We start from the raw sequence: 24,631 nt of genomic DNA on the forward strand, positions 1-24,631 counted from the left end.
CACAGCGCTTGACGCTTCATTTTATTGAAGGAATGTGGCTGTAGTAGCTCGGGAAATCACGGGTCACTTTCAAGTCTGGGTGTTTCGCAGTGCACACCTTGTACAATACAAGCTCTTTTACAAAATGTACTGATTATTGTTATCCTGTAATGACTGCTGTGCACGAGCGTATTATCGGGTGGTTGCCTGTTTAATTAGTTCGTCCCTCGCTTGAGTTTTCATGTACATTGTAGCAAATAGGATTTTATGCTCGGCGACTAACCTACCACTCTCACTTCCTTTGTCTCTCTTTATAGAGAGCCAATTAAGGATTACTTTTACAAAAAAAGTTCCCCAACGCGGAAGTACTGCAACCGAAAATCACAGCATGAGCAAAATAAAAAAAGAACTGCTAAACAGTAAACTTTGCAATGTAATTAAAGTGGCGCGCTCAGAAAATTCTCGCGTTCATGCTTGCAGACAGTTTGACCGCATCACAATTTATCGTGCAGTAAGACAAGTGCGGGTAGGCTTTACACATATTACGGCTATTATGAGCGCTGTAATATTTTGTTTTTACAACTACAACTTCATAATTACAATGCAAGCCTCAATGTCACTGATCTGCAACGCACTTCATCATCCTGAAAAAAGTTACTAATATCGAATTTCTGTCTCAATCCATAATTTGTACTTTGTCATCATCGCATCTATTAAATCCATCTTGATGCGCCAGCTCGTTTTCTTCTTTAGCAAATCCCATGCATTTTGTGAGAGCGTTCTTTTTCCTTTAAACATGTCAAGACTCTCGAAAAGAGGATCTGAAGTCACGCCCAACATAAAATCAGAAGGTGTTGAGCTGGTGTAACGACCTGAAAAAAAGATAATCATTTCAATTTGTTCGCCTCTTTAATACTGACTGGGTAAGCACAGTGCCCTAATTCCTGTTATGCTTGAAAAATCTGTGTCTATATACAGCTCAATTTTATAAAACTTATTTCGTAGATATTGGTACATTCGTTATCGGGAACAAAAGATCTGTGCCATGTTTCAAACAATAAAACCTTTCTTGATTGCAAAGAAATATTTAGAAATCTGAAGTCCAAAAAAACAAAAAACAAAAAAATATGCAGATCTCATGCACTGTGGGGATCAATGTAAGCGAAGCTTTGTAGGCTGTTACCTTTGATTGACGGTAATTGATTGACGGCGATGAATGCGTTTTTCCTGAGCGTTAGTCCAATACGAGAAGGGTCAGTGGATGCTAAGCGTCAACCTTGCGTGCAGCACTGCTCTATGTCTGCGTGGTCCCCAGAACACACAGGGAAACGTGTTTGCTTGAGGCTATGTTGTGCATCATTTTTCATATTATTTGAGAAGGTAAACGATTAATTCCAGGTAGAATGAAAGATATACATAACGTTTTTTTAGCGTTTATCCGAGACAATATAAACGGTTTAAAGAAGACACAAGTAAGGCAACTTTCTTGTTCAAACATCGTATATGTCTGCGAATGTGCGGCTTGATTACTTTTTTCAGAGGATCTAGAACAGCTCTTCAAACCATATTAGAAAAGCTGGTCTTGAAATCGGATTGGGAAAGCCACAAGTAATCTCTTTGCCAGGGCTCTTCATATATGATTTCTAAACGCTTTTAAGACGTTATGAATAAGCTGGTCTTTAAGTAGTCTTGAAAAGTTTACGATAATCTGAAGCTTGTTTTCGCGGTTTCCAAATGAGTCAACGCGTTGGTGTCTAGCGCTACTGAGCTCTTGGTGCAGTGCCAAGCACTGTTGCCTATAAAGGCCGACGTATCCTCGACCAAGTCACATGAAAAGGAACATGTCCACGAAAATGAATCCACAATGCCGCCTTTGGTATGCAGTAACGATGTGCACGACCAAAATGGGAAAGACATCCCGCTAAGAAATGGGCGCGTCTTGACGATTGTCCAGGCCAGGGCTTTTGTCCCAAGAGCGCATGAAATGAGCGTATCACAAAGCAATACTTTATTACAAAAATAAGACTTATGCTGAGCTTGAGCAAAATATATAAAAAAATGAAAAGTAAATTGAATTAAAAACACATCAACAATGACTAAATATCCCAGAAACAATTCTTAATAAGTAGAAATCGATCAACAATGACTAGAAGATAAATAAGCGAAATTCGTAAGTGCACATGCAATGATGAACAGCAAGAACGCGAAGTGCGCTAAAGTTTCTAATTTGCCCAGTAAAGAGCACATGCCATCAGATGAACAAACTAGAGTTATTTAGAAATTGATATCACAGCAACCGCAAGAAGCAGAAGGAAAATGCGAGATTTAATCGCATGGTACCTGCCTACAAGGAGTTACCAATAATCTAGTTGGTTGAAAAAAAAACGCAAAAGGGAATAACGGCAAATACCGTCAAAAATAAGCGCTGTGGTAAAAGGCAAATGACGGGGACATGTCAAAATTGAAAATGTTGCCTTTAGGATATGTCAAATACAATAATGGTGAGAGGATTAAAAAAGCCAGAAAATTGAATAAACCACAATCAATTGATAGTATAGAATACTCAAACAAGGAAATCTGTGTAACACGCGAGCACCACTATAGTGCAGAGTAAGATGAGACTGAGTAACGCTACATAACTAAAGCAATCCTAGTACTCTAGTACACGAGAAATGAATGTGCAAGACTCGATCATTATAAGAAACTTGTATAAACCTAGAAATCAACCGGAATGCACAGGAAGCTGCGTATCAATAACCAAGAGGGTAATGGTCATAATAAATACGAATCGGTTTATATAAACAGCCTTGTAAAAAAGGCACATATGTACCGCTCTCGCAAGAAGAGGCATATTGTCACAATGAATGAATACAATGAACCAATGAATACATTAGTACACTTTGCATACATCTCCAGTCTCCTAAATTAAAAAAAAAGAAATTGGCTCGCCATCCCGACCCTGCAGAAGTGGATGTCCAGTGAAGCTGTTTAAAACCACCACTACAACAGCTGAGGGGTGTATGCAATAATTTACTGCTTCAGATTGATGGTAATTTTGACAGCACGCCGTCGACCTTAGTGGTGCTGCAACAACACTGAAATCAGGTGCTAGGCTGGTTATTCCATATACGAAAGGCTACGGACGTCATTTCCCACTTCCAAAGCAGCCATCACCGCGGCAGCTTGCGCAGCTGTAATCGCTACCGGGAAAGGTGCGCGGGGAGCACTAGGTGCTTCACATTGTTACCAGGCGCACATTATCATAAATTATGTGGCTCAGATGCTTGTTTGGCGCCTGTTCTTTATTGAAAAGTACGTTCTGTATGCTGTATCCGTGATTCCAAAGGATGCATGCACTGTGCGCTTCACTTTACTGAAGCCTCTGCCTTACGGGGGAACGAGCCATTGCTTCTGGCCCGGCACTGCCACCGTGATCGATTCACATTTTTTGTTAACGGGCACGGAAACAAAAAAATGCCGACCAATTAGGGGCTATCAGATTTGCTGTAACAAGCACTCTGAATGACAAGATTTCACACATGTAGCCCCGAGCAAATGCTTTATCCGTTCGCCCTCACTTTCACATCCAAAAATATTTGGCACGAAATCCAGGCAGAGCTCCATTGGTGAACAGCTTGGGAGCACACCACTTTGCATTGTACAGTTCCACTGGCAACCGCACTGCCGTAGATGCTGGTAATTGAAATGATTTCAATGTCCACACGCTTGCTGCACTGGACAGGTATGCCCAGATATTTACACTGGTGCCCCATTTGGTCAAAGTGAACACGAAATCTTGCACTACGCTGGCAGTTGAAATATTTTGAATGCAGATGCAGTGGCTTCACCAGAACGACTTGCCTGCATACCACCGCTGGTATATTTATACGCTCATTTTTCACTTGGTAGCACTGAACTTTGCGTGTTCCCTTGCCAGATAAGTGGGCAGGCCTCACACTCAAATTTTCGCAGCTTGTAATAAAACATAAAGCAGCAAATTTAAGCTACAATGTGAAAGATATGCTAAATTTTATGACTTATGAAAGTTGCATGAGCGCAAAATATGCAACTACAACACTTTATCCAGATCATCCAAATAAATTTGACCAGTGCTAAATATAAAATATGTATTGCGGAAATTGTTTTGAACAGTCTGTTCAATGAAATGGGCACATGTTATGTAGATTCCACATTAAGTATGCTAAGCATTTCAGCTACGTAACGACAATGTAAGTTGCGTTCACTCGCCCTTCCTGTGCTAGCGATCTGATTGCTTGCATTAAACGATTTTGGAGGAAGTCTATAGAGCAGGTGAGGGGAGATGTGCCAATGTATACCGACATATTCTCCCGCCCTTTGACCAGGGGCGACTCTGTTGATGCCGTGGACTTAATGAGAACGATCATTTGGCAGATTGCAATGGAGCAAGAATTAAAGTCACTATGTACTTAAGGTATTATCACGTTTTATGTTACCTGTCATCTCTTTGACACTATTCCAGACACCACGCAAAGTTACCAATCTTTAGTCCTATATTGCTGCATTTATTGGTACACTGTCGCCTTCTAACCACATTTTCTAATAAGGCCTCCAGGTAGGGACTAATACATGCAATTATTCAGGCACAAATCGATTCCGCAATGATATGGCTGATATCGCTGTGCTAAAAGCCCATATTACATGGACTCTAAGCAGGAGATGCTATGTACCTTTGCCCATCAAATTACTTAATGAACTGAAATGCCTAAACGCCTAAATAGCGGCTCCTCTGTTTGACGTGCACTTGGAAAATTTGTTGCTCAAGGACCAAGAACAGCGGATGCCCTGTCGCGCGAAGTACACGAACTGGGCACAGAACGAATAAAACCACTCAAGCGCTTTCCGAAACTCTGTGCTTGCAAATGGCGCACGCACCAACTTGGCAAGTGGCCGACTTAGTGCCGCGAAGGCCGCGCAGAGTAGAGACCGGCACCAGCCAGAAACATCAAAATATTGTGACTACCTGGATTAACAGGACATGTTACGCCAAGGGGATTCACGACTCACTAATGCAGTATACACTAGTGAGTTACGCAGAGCATATGCGGTATCTGATTTCAATCTACAAAAACTATAACAAGCACAAAGCTAGAAGCAGCGCAATATATTTCTAGCATTCCGAAGCGCCGAAGAAACTCTAATTCGGTCGTCTGATATTGGACACAAAGTTCCTCTTAAGACCATGAAATACCAGTCACGGGGATAAAAGGGGCCAAAGCACAATCGAAGAAGCTGAATTGCAATCGATAACAGCACGGTGTGGTTCACGCAATATTCTACGAGTGCGCTGTAGCCCAAGGCAAAGAGATAGGATGGGCGCTTCACCTCATGTCTTGCGCCACCATATTCGTAATGAACATTAACAAAGAGCCCGTTTTTCAGTTCTCTTGTCTGCAACATTCTTGCTAAACGGCAGACTAAAATACCCCGATGACGGCTGTCTAGGGTATATAGGCAATGCGCGCAGACCCAGCAATTCTCGCCTTTCTTCGCGTCCTGCAAAACTTGCTAGTTTCATGCATGACGGCCGATCCCGATACCAGGCACCCAAAAGTGACATTTCGTCATTAACTTTGACCTTAATACTGCTCTTTACGCCTTAATTATAACGTCACTGAAAAGGCGCCTCACATAAGCATAGTGACATGACGAAAAGCTTGAAGAGCAAATTAGTGCCCTGAAGTCGGCGCTCTAGAATGAAAAACTATACAAACAAATCGCTGCACACGCAGTGCCAAGTAAGGCAACAAAGCACAGTACGTGCTTGATAAAGGATAGCGCAACAGAAAACACTGGGAAACGCGCGACTGCCAACTACGCACAGCCCGGTTTCACACGGCAGCCACGGCAGCCACGGCAGCCTTGGCCACACGCTTGGTCATATCTCTGATTTGATGACGGTATCGTATCGCCACCTCGAGTAAGGTTGGATTGCGTTGATGGGCTGTTCAAGCGCCGCGCTGTGAGCGCTTGGTGTATGTGTCGTGCGTGTCGTGCGCGTTGCGCATTTCTGCTTATCGACTGTGAATCATGTCGCGCAGCCAGGCGCCACCCTCTCTTCCGTTGTTCTTTCGCGCGCTGGCCCGCTTGCTCGATGTGCCGCTCAGTCTAAAACACGAGCAGTGAGCTGGGAGTTTCCACTGTGCATTTCGCGGGCCTTTCATTTCCCCGTTTCATTTCAGACACCATCAGTGCCGCATCACTGTGGTTAGACCATGCAGAAAGAAATTTAACGAGAGGACACGGCGAAAACTGGCAACAGGAAACACGTCACGCCTAGTGTTAATCCCATCATGCCGTGAAGAGATGAGCTGCGAACATATTGTGTGTTGAAAAGTCTGTCGAATCCCGCCAGGATAAAAATATCTAGGTCTCTGGTCTGGTGGCGCGATTACGATTTTTATTTATTTATTTATTTATTTATTTATTTATTTATTTATTTATTTATTTGAGTACTCTAAGGGCCCGTTAGGGCATTACATAGGGGGGGGGGGACGAAAAAGTTCAAGCATGAGTGAAATGTGTACAATGCAAATACATGAAGGTATTAGGAACCATAAAAAAATTATCTAAACATCTAGCAGAAGCAAACAAAAAATAAAAAATAAAAAAATAAAAATGTAGCGAAGTTTATACAATGTTTAGTAGCGTGAAACACGCATAAGAACCTGAAATGCGATGCAAACAGTCAGTACCAATCAGAACACAAATTTAAGGATACAGTCGAATAATGACTTAGGTAAACAGCCTGCACAGATACATATCAGATGAAACGGAATGAATTTTATACAATGCCAAGCACATGAAAACACTTTTTCAGTAAATATTCAAGGAAATGTGGGTTCGGATAGGTTGATACACTCTAAAAAGGTTAGCAGTGCTGTATGAAATGAAGATGATCCCGCAAGCGAGACAATGTTTGAAGGTAGCGAGTTCCATTCGGCAATAGATAAAACTAGAGGCGAATTTTGATAAGCGTTAGTCCTGGCAAATATAGGTTTTACTTTATGAACATAGTCTGTGCGGGTCGAGATGTGGGGAGCGGGAAGAATATCGGCTCGAGCGAATGCAATGTTGCTGTGGTAAAGGCTATGGAAGAAGGACAACCGTGATTATTTCCTGCGCGTGTCAAGTGAAGGGAGATTAAGTAATTTCTTTAAGGCAGACACACTTTGATATCGAGAGTATGAAGTTAACATGAACCGCGCAGCTTTATTTTCGAGTAGGTTCATGATTCGAGTAGGCTCATGAGATTAAAGTGATGGGAGTGCCAAATTATGGACGCATATTCTAAAGAAGGCCTGATAAGAGAACTGTATGCGCGAAGTCTGGTATCTGTGTTAGCAAGGTGTAAATGCCGTTTCAGGTAGCCAAGTTTTTTGCATGCTTTTGTGGTGATGTGTTCAATGTGAGCATTCCAGCTTAAATTGGAGGTATACAGGACACCCAAGTACTTGATTGAAGATACTGAGTCAACAGTAATACCGCGTATTGTATGTTGGTCAGAGGTAGGTCGAGTTATCGAACCAAATTTTACGTGTTTAGTTTTGGCTATGTTAATTTCCATCTGCCATGTGTCACACCAGTCAGTTAGTTTTGTTAAATCAGACTGCAGCACAGAGATGTCAGCAGGGCAGCTTACTTCATTATACAAGACGCAATCATCTGCGAAGAGACGTATTTGTGAGGTAATATTAGTTGCGATGTCATTGATTTATAATAAATATAGCAGTGGCCCAAGGACGGATCCTTGAGGAATTCCCGAAGTGACGTGAGTGCGGTTAGAAAAGCAGTTGCTGAGTCTGATTATTTGAAATCGGTTCGTTAGGAACTCCTCAATCCATCGCGTCGTGTTGTAGTCAAGCTGTAGGTTTCTAACTTTCAGTTTTAGTCGATTATGAGGTACTCGGTCAAAAGCTTTAGAAAAGTCAATAAAAATGGCGTCTGTACTAATCAATCTGCGTAAAGAAATGTGAATATCTGTTACAAGTTCATGAAGTTGCATCTGACATGAGCGATTTTGGCGCAAGCCATGTTGGTTATTGAGGAGCAGGTTATTATTTTTAAGATAGGCTATCGTATAGGATGTGTTCCAGTAATTTGCAGCAAATAGATGTCAGCGATATAGGTCTGTAATTATTAGGGTCTGCTGTATCACCGGATTTAAATACCGGTATCACTAATGCTGATTTCCAATCTTCCGGTAGGCACCCTGTATCGAATGATTGCTGAAATATTAGAGATAACAACACTGAAGAGTAGCGCGAGGTTAATTTTAGAAGTTTAGCACTTATACCGTCAGAACCTGGGCTGGTTTTATGAGGAAGCCTGTCAATTGCACGAGCGACACCATGTTCCGTTATTATGATGGATGAGAAAGGGAATCGAATGGATGGTTGTTCAAGTACGTGAGTGTTATCAAGTGGCAGTTCGTTAGTAAAAACTGCAGAGAAGCATTTGTTAAGTAGCTCAGTGCTATCTTTTGTGTTAAGCACTGGTCCCCTTTCGGAAATTAGTAAGGGAGCAGTGTGATTTGGTTTTGGGTTAACTACTTGCCAAAACTTTTCAGGATCAGTTTTTATCATATTGGGAAGGGTACAATTAAGGAACTTGTCTTTTGCTTCGAGAATTGTAGTTTCTGTATGGCGCGCTATGGTTTTGTAATTTTGCCAGTCTTCCTGAGCATTTGTTCGGGCAGCTTTTCTGAACGCTCTTTTTTCTTGTTTATACACTTCTTCACTTCGCGGTTAAACCACGGATCGTTCTGCCTTGAGCTGATGATCATTTTTGGTATACGTGTAGTTTTAACTTCTTTGAGTTTATCGCGGAACAAGCTGCAGTTATCATCTACCATTCTGTTTCGAAAATTGTTTGCAAAGTCTGCTGTAAATAAGGCTAACATATCAATCATTCTGCCAGTGTCGGCGCGTGCGTAGTTGAGAATGCATTATTTCGCTGTATATTGGTTGGCAGGTTTCAATGCAAAGGAACATTGCACCACCCTGTGATCACTTAATGGTTCTAGTAAATGTGTCGCAGCAAGGTCTGGATTATTTGTTAAAATAACATCTAGTATGTGTTCACCCCGAGTTAGTTCAAGCACGACTTGAGTTAAGTGATGAAAATACAAGGTTTGTAGAAAATGAAGACACTCAGATCTGTTGCTATTTTCCTTTAAGGAAGAGGTTGACCACTCGATACCTGGGTAATTAAAGTCAGCCCCTAATATTAGTATGCATTTTGGGAACTGGGATAAGACCTGTTGTAAAGCATCATGGAAAAAATTTAGGTCCCTTGACCCGGCGCGCAGCTTCGTGCGCAGCCTGTCGTTCAGAGCACTTTGGATCAGTGGCCGGCTGTGTTCTACAGCAGTCGCAGCACTTTACATCACACTTCTGGGGCGTACTGGACGGGTTGATTTCGGGTGACAAGCGTTGGCCGCACGAAGCGCCGCGAGAATACACGGCAGTCTTGAGGCACACGTCAGTCCGATGCTTGAAGCTGAAGCACTGCCTGTATTGCTGGATATGCCGTTTTTACGTATATTGTCGATAAATGGCAGAGAAGAGGATGGCATGATGTGGGATATCCGGTCCATCCTCAGTGATCATCATCATCAAAATAATGCAGCGTCCTTGCAGGACAAGTTCGTCCGCGATATCGTTCTCTTAGAGTGAGAGCAGGACGCCATGCAGCCCAGCCAGCGGGTTCCGGGGATCGTTAGCCTGGTAGACGCGCACATGGTGCGATTTCCCTTGGAGGGTTATGTTGTCGACGCTTAGAGGCTTCCCCACCATAGCGCTTACTACAATAATTACTAGAGTGAACTCTAGCGCTGCTATTGTTCAACCACTATGGTAATGATTGGAATTACATGGATTTGTATGATCTTCGTGTTTTTGGATCCAGACGTTTTCGTGGCTTTATTTATTACGCTTTATATGTCTTCATTCTCGTAGATTTCGGAGCAATCTATGCTTTCTTGAAATGAAGAAGACGCTGCGAACAAGAACAATCATTACTAACCGCAGCAATTAAGCTTGCCGAAGTGGCTAAATCGAAATGCGCCAAACGACTCAAGACACTGGCTTGCCCGCGATAAATTCATAAGGGCATGTTATGTCGCTTCACGATGCCTGCATCCCTCGTGTAATGGTTTCAATATCGGGCTGCGATGCTAGAGTCCTGTGCTGGAATCCTGCCGTCAGACAAGTATTATAATGTTTCCTAAAGCAAGAAAAGGATACGATAGGAGAGGAACATGCAGCGTTCGCAGCATTTTCAACCACAGCAGCCCAGGGAACCTCGAGCTAGCGCCTTCCCGTAGAACTGGCGATGTCACTGCAGCGCCGAGCATTCCTCTTCAGTACAAACACCCCATCAGAAAGGGAGCCATTCTGGCGACTTATGCTGAACACAGTAGCAGTGGGCCGTAATGCGGCTTCAGGCGCTGTACGTGGATGGTTTCACGACCACTGCAGCGTTGGTGCGTAGGTGGCGGGATAAGCTTGGCGATTTAACTAATTGGCGATGTCTGCGCTACAAGACCGTAGGGTCCTTGATATTTGGAGACAAGCTTGGATCCGAAGCCATCAGGAACAGCTGGAACCCATCGCAGCACAAGGGAGTCTGGAACAAAGTGACAATGTGGGTGCTCATCGTCACATCTAGATTTTGGTTCCCATTGGTAGACGGTTGTAAGGGAACGAGCGAGCTATCGGCATTTCTCGACACGGTAGGCAGCTGCAGAGATTCACGTCCATTCGGATGTGTTGGGTCGGTACGGAAGCATGCTGTCGAGTGCAGTAGAAGGCTCGCGGCCACACAGGAGGAAGAATAGGGAAAAGTTTGTGGTCGCCTTTGGTGCAGTGTTATAGGCGTAAGCGATGAACGGCAAAATAAGGTCCCGATCAGAGGTGACGTTTTTGGAGAGCATGTCACCAAGAGTGCGGCTAAATTTTTCCGTCACGCCATTAGTTCGAAGATGGCAGGCGGTGGTGGTGCAATGAACGATGCGACATTCAGCAAGGAGCGCGTTGACGATTTCGGTCAGGAAGACATGTTCTCGCTCAAAAGCTCGCGAGGTGCGCCGTGACGGAAAATATAGTTTTGCAGGAGGAAGGACGTCACATCGCGAGCTGTGGCAGCAGGCAGGGCAGCTGCTTCCCCGAAACGCGTCAAGCGGTCCATGGCAACGACTATCCATCGGTTGCCGGAAGAAGTGCACGGAAAGAGTCCATACAGGTCAATGCGAATGTGATCGATGGGCCTGGCAGTGCACGGGATTGGCTGGAGTTGACCAGGTATGCTGAGCAGGAAAACCTTGCGGCTTTGGCACAGAGGGCACGATCGAATGTACCGGCTAACAAAGGTGTACATGCCATGATAATTATATAAGGAGCGAAGCAGTGTGTACATCTTGAAGACACCCGCATGTGTACACTGTGCGTCAGTGTGGAAGGCCGACTATATTTCACCATGAAGATATCGAGGTATGACCAGGAATTACTGGCGAACGTCAGAGACGTACTTCTGGCGACAGAAAAGGCCATCCCGGATTTCGAAGTGAGAAATTTGACGGCACAACGCTCGAGAAGGCGTAGGAAGAATCGACAAGTTTGAAAGAAATCGGAAAAGAGTGCTAATTCAGGTATGCTTGCGTTTCTCCGATGTCATGTCGCAGCCTGCTGGGAACGAAAGTACGCTAGGAACGAATGCACAACGAAAGACAGGCAGGCAGTGCTTTCGGTTGACACGGGCGAACGGGAAGGCGCGTCATCATCGCGTGTGGCGGTGGCCAGACTTGCAGACAGCGCGCACATCGGAATCTTGCAACCGCAAAGCCCAGTGAGCTAATCGGCCTGATAGATCCTTCAACGTGAACAGCCAACAAAGCGCATAGGGGTCTGCAATTCCGTTGAAGGTGCAGCCATAGAGGTGGAGCGAAATTTACCAAGCGCTCAGATTATGGACCAACATTTGTTCTCCGCAACCAGAGCAGCCCAGGCAATATCGAGCTCGCGCTTCCCCGGAGAAGTGGTGGACTTCAGTGGCGAGAATTCCTCTTCACTACACTTCATTTATTTATTATGCAGTATTTTGTTGAAAATGGCGAGTTAACAAAGTGACGAAGCCGTTTGAAGCCAAGAGGACGAAGTTGAGGCAAATGCATGTATTTCCTATAATTTCCATGCTGGCTGAACCGCCCCAATTTCAGCTCCCGTAGGCACCAACGCCAGAGTTCCCTCTAGTAATTATTGTATGGAACTCTATGTTCCTCACAACAAAGGTCCGGTACGTGTCCACCGCGACAATGTTCTGTGGCGCCTGAACTCTAACGTGTGTATCCTGCTTTTCAAGCCTTCTCAGTTGTGCTGTTTCATGGAGCTAGACCCTGAAGTCAGCGGGCGTAATTGATGACAGGTCGAAACCCTTCATGAGTTTAACGATAATTGTTGTTGCGTCGGAATCCTCGTGGTGCCAAGGGCGCAGTGGTCCATGGGGCTCAGTCATCGTGACCGTTCATGCACTGCGCAAGGTGTTTACTTACAGAAGGTCCGTTGGAGGTCGGTGCAGCGACAGGCGGGTCGGTAAGTGCTGCACCGACCGCCATGACCTCTCCATCCACGCTTCCGGCGTAGATGGAAAGGTCATGGCGGAGACTGGCGGAGACATGGCGGAGATATGGCCCAGCCTGGCGCCCGTTTACTTGATTCTTCACCTTGGAGGAGTCGGTAAGTGATCGGGTTGTACGCCCGGTTGACAGCGTAGGTGGTCCAATACGGAAGGTGCATGGAATTTTTCCAGAGCTCGACGCAAGAAAGGCTCTAGTAGAGCGGGCTCTGCCCATGGTAAACTTGCGTTTCAGCTGCGTTCGGTTCCGTTTCAGTTTTGTTCCAGCTGCATTTAGCAGCAAATTGAATTCAGCTGCCTTTGAACTTTCTGCAGATAACCGAAAGGCAGCTGTCTCGTTTTTGGCAGACAGTCTTGAATTTCTTGACTCTTTACGTCTATCCGACAGGCGAGCATGAACCCACCGAAGTCTCGCCTTGATAAGAATGCAGACAGCCTCCGTAATAGATGTTGCAGAGCAAGCAGACAACTGAGGGAAGCCAAGTAGGAATAGCTGAGGAAGCTTGGTATTGTGGAAAATATGGAATGAATATGAAACGTCGCGGGGTGAAATTGGGGCGCTTCGCACTGCCAGTTTTACAGGATTACGTATTTTCAAAGGAGCTACAGATTGATGAGTAGAACGCAAAAATTGCCGTTCGGTGATGCCTCGGCTGAAGAACTGAAAAATGGAACATCATTGTTCCCCCAGAAAAATTGAACATCATTGCACAGTTGAAGTCCTGAACCAAGCGTGACGCTGCGCTGAAGAAAGCAACCAATGCGCGTCTTGTCAACAAAGACATTGGTGTTGATAGCTCTCGCAAGGTCGGTATATCTGAACGAGCACCTAATGCCCTAGGCTAAAGTGGCTGCTTGGAATTGCTATCGGTGTAAAACGGGACCATGAATGGAAATCAGTCTGGTCGTACATTGGCAAAATTTTCGCGAGACAGTCTGACGACACACCAATCCTAAGGATATAGCATAACGAAGATATTTACAACGTATCCTGAATGTTGCCTTAGATCCTAGACCTTCTGTTCAAGACGAAATATTTTAATTTTTTCGTGCCGCAATATGTTCATCTACCAGATACTACACATTCCTCTTTTTGCATTTATATTCCCGTTCCGCTTTTGGCAAGGGCGACAGCATTCCTTGTCTTCTCAATCAAATTTTGTTCAAGTTTGACGTCGCACTGATATCTCAAACTTGATGTCAAAACAGCTACGATGTCATTCAACTGGAAGGCTATATCTCATTTTACTTGAACCGTCAGAGCAGGCGAGGAGGCGATGTCACTCTTTATGCTAAAAATACTTATGATTACGATGTGGTTGCAAGATTTTTCATTCACAAGTCAGGACTACGACATGCTAACTGTTAAGGAAACCAAAAGGGTGTTGTCAGTAATATACAGCACTCCGAACGACAGTATCCAGAATTTTTTAGGTTGTTTTGGCAAGCTTTTCAAATTTCGCTTAGTCGAAAATTTTCATTTTCTTTGTGTAGCTAATTTTAGCATAAATATTCTGAGGGATAATAAGTATGTACACGACATAAACAGCCTACTACTTTCATCTGGCTTTACTAATCTGATTACTAAACCAACCAGGGTTACTCCTTCCAGTTCGTCTGCCCTCGACCTTCTCATTACAAATATAGGCACATTGCACTGAAGCTTTTCAGAGTATGCAGCAGCGCCAGAGCACACAGCCTAACGAGTGGTGGAAGCAAAACGGAAGAGACGCTGTATGCGTTCGCCTCGAACACTTGCGATCGCTTATCGCGAGGCAAGACTGTCCAAGTTGAGAAAACGTCGAAGTGCGCGTGGTATTCATTTGACTGCACATGTTTGCGACCGATGTGAGAAGTGTGAACAGTCGTGAGCTTTATCTCGTCGAAGCGCACGGCGTAATGTTCAGGCGAGTGATGAAAACTGGTCCCTATCGTTTGAAATGGCGCATCATTTTCATCAACTCTCTAGCGGCCGGTGACGGCGACGCTAGGGTGAAACATGAAAGCGTCGTGGCGCCCTCTGAATAGTGCAGGGTGCCCATAGAAACACTTGTATGTACTACGGGTACAATTTCATATGATGTAAGTGATCATTGTACTGTTTTGTTGGGTATTCAATGAGTAACAATGTAAAACAACACGGTGAATCACTTATCAACACATTTCTAGTGACGAGCTGGTTTTATGTAATAAGGCTGTAATCACGCACGATTAAAATTTTGTATTAAGAAGAAAGAGCATAAACGAAGCATATAACTAGTTTCTTGAAGCCTTTGTGCGCATTTACAGTGGGCATTTTTCATTCAGACAGGTCAGATGTTCAAAAAAGATACAAAACCTGTTGATCACGAACAAGCACGCCAACCTGATAAAAACTAAAACTGCCTTTATCATACGTGCTGGCATTCGAGATCAGAAATTAAACGTAAGGGACTTAAGACAGAAGAAATAGACTGAATAAAATACTAAGGCAAGCGAAAATAGATTACAATCAACCTGTGTTTTCTGAAGTTAACAAGAATCGTCCGGATGCCTTTTGGAAAGCAATAAATAGCGTCTTAGGCCGTGAAACTAAAAGTAAAATACCCAAGTTGATAACTCATAACTGTGAACTTAGCTGCAAAGCGTTATCTGACCATTTTATTACTCATTTTGTAAACGCAGGCACAGTGCACAGCCATGACCCCCGATTTGCTAATTGACTGAATAATAGTATTGCAAAAACCATATTTATGGAAACAACTAATGAACACGAGGTCTTCGCAACAACTATAAATTCAAATAACAGTAATTTATTAGATATCACTCATTTACAAATCAAACCAATAAATTCGTTTTAGAACACTTGCCCTTCACTCATGCGTTGGCTCACATATTCAGTTTAGCAACGAAGTCGGGGACTTTCCGAGATCGTATGAAACGAGCTAGAATACGGATGCTATTCAAACACGGTGACGTAAATAGGGTCTCCAATTATAGGCCAATATCTGCACTACCTATTTTTTCCAAAGCACTAGAACAAATTATTTCTACAGGCCTAGCAAAATTTCTAGACAAATATGAAAGTCACAATTTGGCTTTAGAAAGGAAACATCTACTGATACAGCTCTTTTATCCCGGAAGGAAAGTATTGCGCTAATTATATACGGCGGGAATTTTGCCCTCTCGTTTTGCATTGACTTAAACAAGGCGTTTGATTCTCTCAATCATAACATTCTTATATCTCAGCTTTTAATGTGTGGAGTTCGCGGCAATCCGCTCCCCTTGATGAAATCATACGTGGAAAATAAGACTGAATGTGTGTGATTGATAACGTCCAATCTTCCTTCTTGTAAATTAAAGGCGGGGTGCCACAAGGGAGTGTTTTGGGCCCACTATTATTTAACCCATATGTTAATGAGTTAAAAAATATTCGTGGTACAGTTAATTTCTTTGTATATGCAGATCATAGCGCTTTACTCTTTACTGGAAATAATGCAAACGAACTAATTATTAGGTGTGAAATGAATCATAATTGATTCTGCAAAGACGAAAGCTGTTCTTTTTGGAGCACTAAAGAAAAGCTTTAAACTGGAACACTCAAAACTTATTTAGACAAAAATACTCAGCTAGTTAACGAACAAAAAATACTTGATATAACTTTTTCATCTCCTTTAAATTCAGACGCTCAATTCAGTCAACTACGCAGTTTACTGCAGTAGCCAAGGTATTGGCGCGCTGTAGAGCTCTCATGCCGGTAAAAACGAAGCTACAAATTTATCATGCATTCTTTACATTCCAATTTATTTATTGTAGTTTAGCGTGGGGTACCACAACACAAACGAACATGAATAAAGCAAATACGTTATAAAAAGTGCTCATCCGGCGCATTGCCAATACCGATCCTCGATCGAAGACCATATCTTTGTCACAGAACTACTAAGTTATATGGATAGAACGGTAGTACGAATGCCGTGCTTTACAGATATTTCCTTTTGTAAAGGAAGAGTTAAGGAATTGGCTTACATGAAGAGTAACCCTGCAGCACCCTAAAATACCAGTACATCTCAGGAACCCTGATCCTTGGTATGTACCGCACTTTCCCACTGAATAAAAGTTACTATCCATTAAACACAATTTTTCAAAAATCTTAAAAGAATTATGTTCACCCTACCAATTTGTCTCGCAGGCAAGGGAAAGTGTGTTTTGTTACCTTTTAAACATATATATTCATGTATAACGATTCTAATGGTACGATCACCTTTGAGTTTTCTGTTAATCTTATCAGATATACCTGAATGTTTGTTTCTGTATTGCATGACAGTTATCTTGTCATGAGGTTTATAAATGAAAAATGTTAACATTGATTTTCTTTAAGTTTCGCACGTGTTGAACTGCTTTAGTTTGTTGAGCCTTTACGCTCCAAAGTACTGCCTGTTATGGCACTGTCCTTTACAACAATGCCTCCTGAGTGCAGCCAAGCTGCTTACGGCAGCTTTTAGCCCAGGTGGACGTTTCTAGTGCATACTAGAAGAATGAAATTGAAGTTGAACTGCCTGGCTACATCTCAACTTTCTTGACAGAAAACTAGGATGCCTATTCACGAATGCGATTGTGCAAGGTGTATGACTCGTTCAACTTTATTACTGTATTTACACAAACTTCCATTTGCAGATTTTGTAAGCTGGTTTCCAGCTATAAAGTTTTCCAAGTCACCTTGATGGAACATGCTAATAACGACGCGGTTTGAGGACAGGACACAGGAAGAAATTACACGGGACACTCGCCGAACTTCAGCTCAGTTGAAGTTTGGCGACTGTCCTGTGTGCATCCTTTCTATGCCCTGTCCTCAAAACGCGCAGTTATAAGCATGTTGCATCAAGCCAGCAACCAACTAGCCCATCTAAGTCTGTTATTTCCAAGTCATCGTTTGCATAATCTCACGCCTGAGGCTTCCTCTTTTTTTTTTCGAGCTTAAGCCGCCCCTCACAGGGCCTTTCAAGACATTAAAACACCCGTAAAACTACACGTGATTGAATACGTATGCAACAATGTCACAGCACAGCTTAGCGTTTATTAAACTAGCCTGCAGTACAATAGCAAAAACTTCGCGTACCTTCGTGTCGTAGTGACTGCTTCTCAGTAGTAAAGCCAGTGAAACGGTGGTTTCTCTGACACTCCTTTCGTGATAACAACAGATGCACAGTTTGATCCAAAACAAGGCGCAGTATCGAAGCCCGTGCTACCGGGAGTGCATAAGCTAATACGGAAATTCTTGGGAATGTTACGTATAAGCTGGGTCTGATAATTGTTGCACCTGACAGACCTCTTGCGTCTTAATAATAATTCATAATATTCAGTTTAATTCATCAGCACCGACAATTAGCAATGTACATTGCCACTTACTTGAGGAGGTGTCTCCAAATTTCAGGTATATCCAAATGTCAGCCGGATTAAATGGAAGATCATATTTCTTGACAAGGACAGTGACAACGAAGATATTGCTTTCTTGCTCAGTATTCATAATCGTTCCATTGTATGTGGCGTGCCAACCCAGTGTAGAAATATAGCACGATACTGCGTCATCTGTGATATATTCGCAACCCTCTCGGGAAAGCTGAGGACCCGGCGCGCTCTTTGTCCGCAATTTTCCGTTTGTGAGGTTCAACTCAAAAACTTTCATGGGCTCTCTGACGGCTTCGCTTGTTGCATTCAGGAAAAACTGTCGTGGGGGCAAATCAAGTTCAGCTTCGGAAGAAGCTAAGTGCTCGTAGAGGTATTGAAGACCAGTCATGTTTTCAGAAGGATCTGGAATGACGTCATTATGTAGTTGACTTAATGATTGGTCTCTTTTTCGCATAACGACGAAACAGCGTGATGATAGCTTATTATAATTGAAAGCTTGCCTCAGTAGGCCACGTTTTATGCAGACCTGCTGAAAAGGCATTTTCATAAGGTACCTAAGAAGTTCAGCAGGCAAGAGATTACTTTCTACACTTTTTGTAATTCCTATACAATTTCTCTAATCATAGGCCATCGCAATTTGAGCTATCTCGTATTGTAGGGGTTGGAAAGAAGTACATCGTAATCCCGTGAATAAAGTTCCTTTAGACCAACATCATGCACATTTTGCTAAGTTTGCATCCTAAAATAAGTCCAACTTCATGAAGTAACTTTTGAGTTATGGGGCACATTCAGTGCGCGCTCTAGGTACAGTCTGTGCGTTTTAGAGTGAGAGACTGTAAGTTCAATGAAAGCTGGAACAGATAAACTACAATGCCTGCACATGAGAAGATAGGCTCCATAGAGCTAAGCGTTGAATCGCGGGTGCATCTTTATCGAAGGAACGCAAGCCTTTTTCATCGCCATTATTAGCTAGCTCTTCCACAGAGGTGCGGCGCATTAATAATAATACTGGTGATTATGCTATTTATTAGTGAAAAGGCACTCCTAAATCCAATCAAATCTTTCACAGCGCGTCCCAACTTCGTAGCCCGCTCCAGCGACTAATCAATAACATGAATTGTCATCGAAACAGTCGTACGATGTCACAGGCAGTATCATGTGGTAGCTCCAGAAGAGGCTGCGGCGACGATCCCGTGCTCATTTTTCTATTCACCAAAGAACGCAATCATATCGCTTGCTTGTGCCACATCAACAGAGTATTCATGGGAGATGGGCGAATTTTGACAGCATGCACGTTCCATTTGTCCCTTCCTCAAAAGCAGTTCCTCGATGCAGGAGCGATAGATGGTGCATAAATGCATTCATATGCCCTAACGCCTGAGCGACTTAATGCGTAAAATTGCGCCTCGCTATCATTAGATGGTTATCCGCCGAAATTCGCTTAAATCGTCCTGTATAGCTGAATACCACTAAAATATCGTCCTCGGTCTCCTTCTATATATATATATTTTTACTTTCTCTATAGCACGTCCTTGTGCTCTGTGTTGGTCGTGGTGGCGGTGTGGTGGGTGGTGGTAATCTTGGAATGGGCGTGATCAGCCTAGGGGACGAGGAATACAATTTCTCTGCATGAAGCGCCTGTTTAAATATTGGTATGAGCAATTTTTACAGCTTCTATACCTTTGTGACTCTTATAAAATGCAGCTGTATCATTCGCACAGTTAAGACATGCAATTTGCAAGAGTGAAGCTTAAAACCCCTACTTTTCCTATTGTTTTAAATACTTAGACAAAAGACGCCGCGCTTGCCCATCGGCTAAGGCTTTACTCGTGTGGGCTCGAAATCGCAGATTAATAATCTCATCTTAGTTTCGGCACGTCTTAACTTTACTCTCGCCTATGTTAAGTGCCGTCCTACTATTTCCTTAATTTCTTTCACCCTAGTTGCTAATATTAACATGACAATGTTCTAAACAATACTGGTCAGGCATATAAGGTGATGAAGTAATTATGATTGTCAACATTTCTGGGCAATAAAATAGTTCAAAGAAGTTTGGAAGAAGGAGGTAGCCTGCCTTGATTGAATCCCTCACTAAAAACTACTGTTATTGTGAGCACCAAATCACAGTGTAGAGAAGGCAACAAATTGCATGTGGTTAGGAGAGCTGCTTTGGTTCACTTCTCTACAGCATTCTCCCCTTCATCGACAAAAATTAAAAAGTCGTAGAACTTTACTATTTCTGTCCTCTAACTATGGCATTTCTGAAGCTCATTTCTTCAGTTTTAATGTTACGTGCAGCTGATGAACAAGGCTATTTACAATATAATGTTATGGAAGGATGAAAGAAGAGAGAGGAAGAAGATCGGAGACGCTAGCTGCTGCGTGTTGTTGGGGGCCAGCCATCTTAACTATTCTGACTCATCCTGTATATATATATTGTAAATATAGTTTTTCTATACCCGCAACATCCCCGTAACGTATTGGTGAGAGGTGCGGGGTACCATGGCTGGAAACGGACCTCCGCACTGGACGTCGTATCACCGTCCGCACCATGAATGACGGTGAGCACGCGGGCTCAACGTCGTTGCCGCTTCCAACGTCACCGTCGCCAGCTACGTCGCTGTCCCCTTCGGTTGTTGTTTTGCAACCCAGGGATCCTGGAACTTTCTGCAGGACTGATGGCGCCGACATTGAAGAGTGGGTGGCCATGTACGAACGCGTGAGTGGAATCAACAGATGAGACCCAAAGCTTATGCTAGCTAAGCTGTTGTTCTACCTAAGAGGCACGGCAAAGGTGTGGCACGAAAACCACGAAGAGGAACTAAGCAGCTGGGCCCAATGCAAAGAGAAATTGACAGAGTTGGCAAACCAGCCGGCCGTGAAATTGCTGCAAAGTAGGAAGTGGCCTCCCGTGCCCAATCCTCCACGGAGTCCTATGTGTCACACATTCACGATATGCTGGCAATTTTTCGTAAAGCCGATCACGACATGACAGAAGTTGACAAGGTCGGGCGCGTGCTGAAGGGCATTGCTGACGACGCGTTTAATTTACTCGTGTTCGAGAGCTGCTCTACACTTGACGCAATCATTAAAGAGTGCCGACAATTCGAGCAGGCCAAAACCCGACGCGTCTTGCAACCATTCGCCAAACTTCCCAATACTGCTGCAACGTCGACATGTGAAGATCAACCCGCACAGCAGCATGCGTCACCATCAGAGGATGTGGTGCGAATCGTTAGACGTGAACTGGATGCAATGGCGCCCGCAGCTTTCTGTTCGCATAACCCTGATGTTACCACATTTTCAGTTCCCCTGGTACAAACCATCGTTCCCCAGGAACTTGAAAACATTGGTTTACAGTCTGTGTGTGCTCTCGCATATCCCAGAGCTAACGAATGCCCTTCTACTATTTTCGCTCCACCCCGACGCTTCTCTCCACGTTATCGCAACCCGACTAAGTGGAGAACTGCGGATGACCGGCCGATATGTTTCATCTGTCGCCGCGTCGGTCATTTTGCCGGATACTGTCGCAACTCGTGGCCCTCAGCACCTAGCAAGCCGACCAACCTGAGCCATTTTGATGGAAATACTCGCAATGTTTCGCCCCCCGTCGTGTCTAACAACGCCACCAACTCTGCTCGGAACACGTGGTACAGCCGCTCACCATCGCCGCGCGGACACTAGTCTCGTTCACCGCAAACACTTCGCCCTTCTTCCCGTTCGCCGCAGCCACGTCGCCTTTCGTCCCATGCGGCTTTTGGCAGCGCCCTTTCGGAAAACTAGGAAATGCAGTCCTCGGAGATAGTGCTGCATTGCCGGCTACTGCAGCAAATCCTCTGTCTGTGCCCACAAGGAGAAGTATAATTGACATTAAAATAGACGGCATACCTGTTCAAGGACTCGTCGACACTGGAGCCCACGTTTCTGTGATGAGTGCTAGCCTACGTAGTTGTTTAAAGAAGGACTTCACCCCAACAGCTGCCCGAGTGCTTCGTGTGGCCGACGGCGGCGTGCTGGTTGTTCTTGGAATGGGTACTGCGAGTTTAATTATAGCCGGCCGCCCTACTTCTGCTCTCTTAGCTGTGATCGACAACTGCTCTCACGACGTTATCTTGGATTGGACTTTTTGTCCACTCATTGTGCTCTCATTGACTGCGCGACTGGCGTTCTTTCGTTAGAGGTGCCTCAATTCGCCGATGCTCCGAGTACCGCCCCCCCCCCGTGCTTGTGCTCGTTTCAAGATGTGCGTCTGTCACCCGAGGCAGTTACTTAGGTCGCTTTGACCACCCAGCCACAGGTTCCTGACGGTGAATATGTGCCCTATCATCGACGTGCTTTTGAACCGGAACGTTGCTGTTCGCATACGGTGGTCGAGGTTATTAACAACGACGTCGTTCTACCGCTTCTGAATTTCAGCCTGTGCCCTCAAGTGCTTCCGGCCGGCATGTTCGTGGCCAGCGTTTATAGTCGTTGCCAATTGGACATTGAGAGTCTGAATGCCGACAGTGGCTTATTAGCGCCAATAGCAGCTGACAGCTCTGGTGCCTTAACGGATGACTTCGCGAAAATGATTGCACCTGACCTCACCTCTGCACATGCCACAGACATACGATTCCTGCTTGAATCGTACAGTGACAGCTTTGATTTCGGTGACAGGCCTTTAGGCCAAGCATCTGTTGTTCAACACCGTAAAAACACTGGAGATACGAATCCCATTTGCCAGCGTCCCTATCGTGTGTTGCATACTTAACGTCGAGTCATCCAATCAGAAGTGGACAAAATGCTCCGCAAAGGGGTCATCAAGCCATCAGCCAGCCCTTGGGTTTCGCCTGTCGTCCTTTTGAAAAAGAAAGATGGTACCTGGCCTTTTTGCGTCGATTATCGCCACATAAACAAGATCACGTGAGAAGACGTCTACATAGTACCACACATCGACGACGCCTTGGACTGCTTCCACAGAGCTAAATACTTCTCGTTCATAGATCTTCGATCCGGCTAGTGGCAGATTTCAGTTGATGAAATCGACCGCGAGAAGACGGCCTTCATCATGCCGGATGGCTTGTATGGGTTCAAAGTCATGCCCTTTAGCCTATGCAATGCTCCTGCTACATTTGAACATATGATGGACTCTTTTCTGAGGGGATACAAATGGACCACCTGTCTTTGTTACCTTGACGATGTTATTGTTTTTTCTCCCACGTTCGGCAGTCACCTTACCCGACTCGCTGGAATTCTTGCGGTCTTCCGAAAAGCCGGCCTTCAACTGAACTCCACGAAGTGTCAATTCTGGCGCCGTCAGATCACCGTGTTGGGACACTTGACGCATTCAGTGTCCAACCAGATCCGCAAAATGTTCGTGCCGTACGCAGTTTCCCTGTGCCACGTTCTGCCTCTGACGTGCGCTGCTTCGTCGACCTGTGTTCTTACTTTCGCCGTTTCGTCAAAAACGTCGGCAATGTTTCTCGGCCTTTGACAGATCTTCTAAAGAAGAACACGCCATTCTCATGGGGCCCACAGCAGGCTCACGCGTTCGCCGCTCTCATGCGGTTTCTGACCACCCCTCCCATACTTGCCCACTTTGATCCGTCTGCATCGACCGAAGTCCATACTGACGCAAGCGGCTATGCTATCGGCGCTGTTCTCGCCCAAGACCAGAATGGTGCCGAGTGCGTGATAGCTTACGCCAGCGGGCTGCTGTCACCTGCCGAGAGAAATTACTCCATCACCGAGCGGGAGTGCTTGGCTTTAGCTTGGGCTGTCGCCATGTTCCAGCCATATTTTTACGGCCGCATGTCTTCGGTTGTCACAGACCACCACGCACTCTGCTGGCTGTCTTCCATACGGGACCCGACTGGACGGCTTGGTCGCTCGGCTTTGCGGCTCCAGGAATATTCATTTAGTGTCAGTTACAAGACTAGACGCCTCCACAAGGACGCTGACGGCCTCTCGCGTCATTCCGTCGATCCTACCGATCCTGTTGCTCATGATCCGGTGGCCTGCGTGATGTCTTTGACTGACATGACTGACATGCGTACTGAACAACAACGCGACGCATCCTTGCAGTCCATCATCGCCGGAGTGCAATCTGACAGCACCGTTGGCACGTGCCGCATGTTCGTGCTGCATGACGGCGTCCTCTTTCGCCGCAATGTCAACCCTGACGGCCCTGAGTTGCTCCTTGTCCTTCCTCGTCATCTGCGACCCGTCGTTTTCGAACAACTTCACGATGCTCCGACGGCGGGACACCCTGCAATTTTGCGTACATGCGACCACATACGACGCCAGTTCTTCTGGCCGGGTCTCTACCGCTCTTTGTGTCGTTATGTCACAACTTTCGAATTGTGTCAGCGCCGGAATAAACCTCCCCTGGCACTTATCGGACGACTCCATTCCATTGAAGTTTCCTCTGAACCGTTCTTTCGCGTAGGCCTAGACCTGCTTGGCCCCTTTCTGACAACGACTAGAGGGAACAAGTGGATCGTCATCACTACTGTTTACGCGACACGCTATGCGATAACAAAGGCGTCGCCGACTAGTTGCACAACTGACGTCGCCGATTTTCTCCTCCACGATGTCATTCTCCACCACGGCGAAC

The 24,631-nt window shown here is 44.8% G+C and overlaps 1 long non-coding RNA gene across 1 annotated transcript in view; it reads right to left on the reverse strand.

The window, feature by feature from the left end:
- LOC140218829 (uncharacterized) overlaps positions 1-24,631 on the reverse strand; it is a 76,794-nt gene continuing 52,163 nt past the window's right edge. The window contains exons 3-4 of the long non-coding RNA XR_011895020.1: positions 18,037-18,438; positions 1-851 (exon numbers count right to left, since the gene is read on the reverse strand). This is a non-coding gene — a long non-coding RNA (uncharacterized lncRNA). The remainder of the gene's footprint in view (positions 852-18,036; positions 18,439-24,631) is intronic.

The sequence above is a fragment of the Dermacentor andersoni genome, chromosome 6, assembly GCF_023375885.2.
Source record: "Dermacentor andersoni chromosome 6, qqDerAnde1_hic_scaffold, whole genome shotgun sequence".
In the NCBI taxonomy this organism is placed as follows: domain Eukaryota; kingdom Metazoa; phylum Arthropoda; class Arachnida; order Ixodida; family Ixodidae; genus Dermacentor; species Dermacentor andersoni.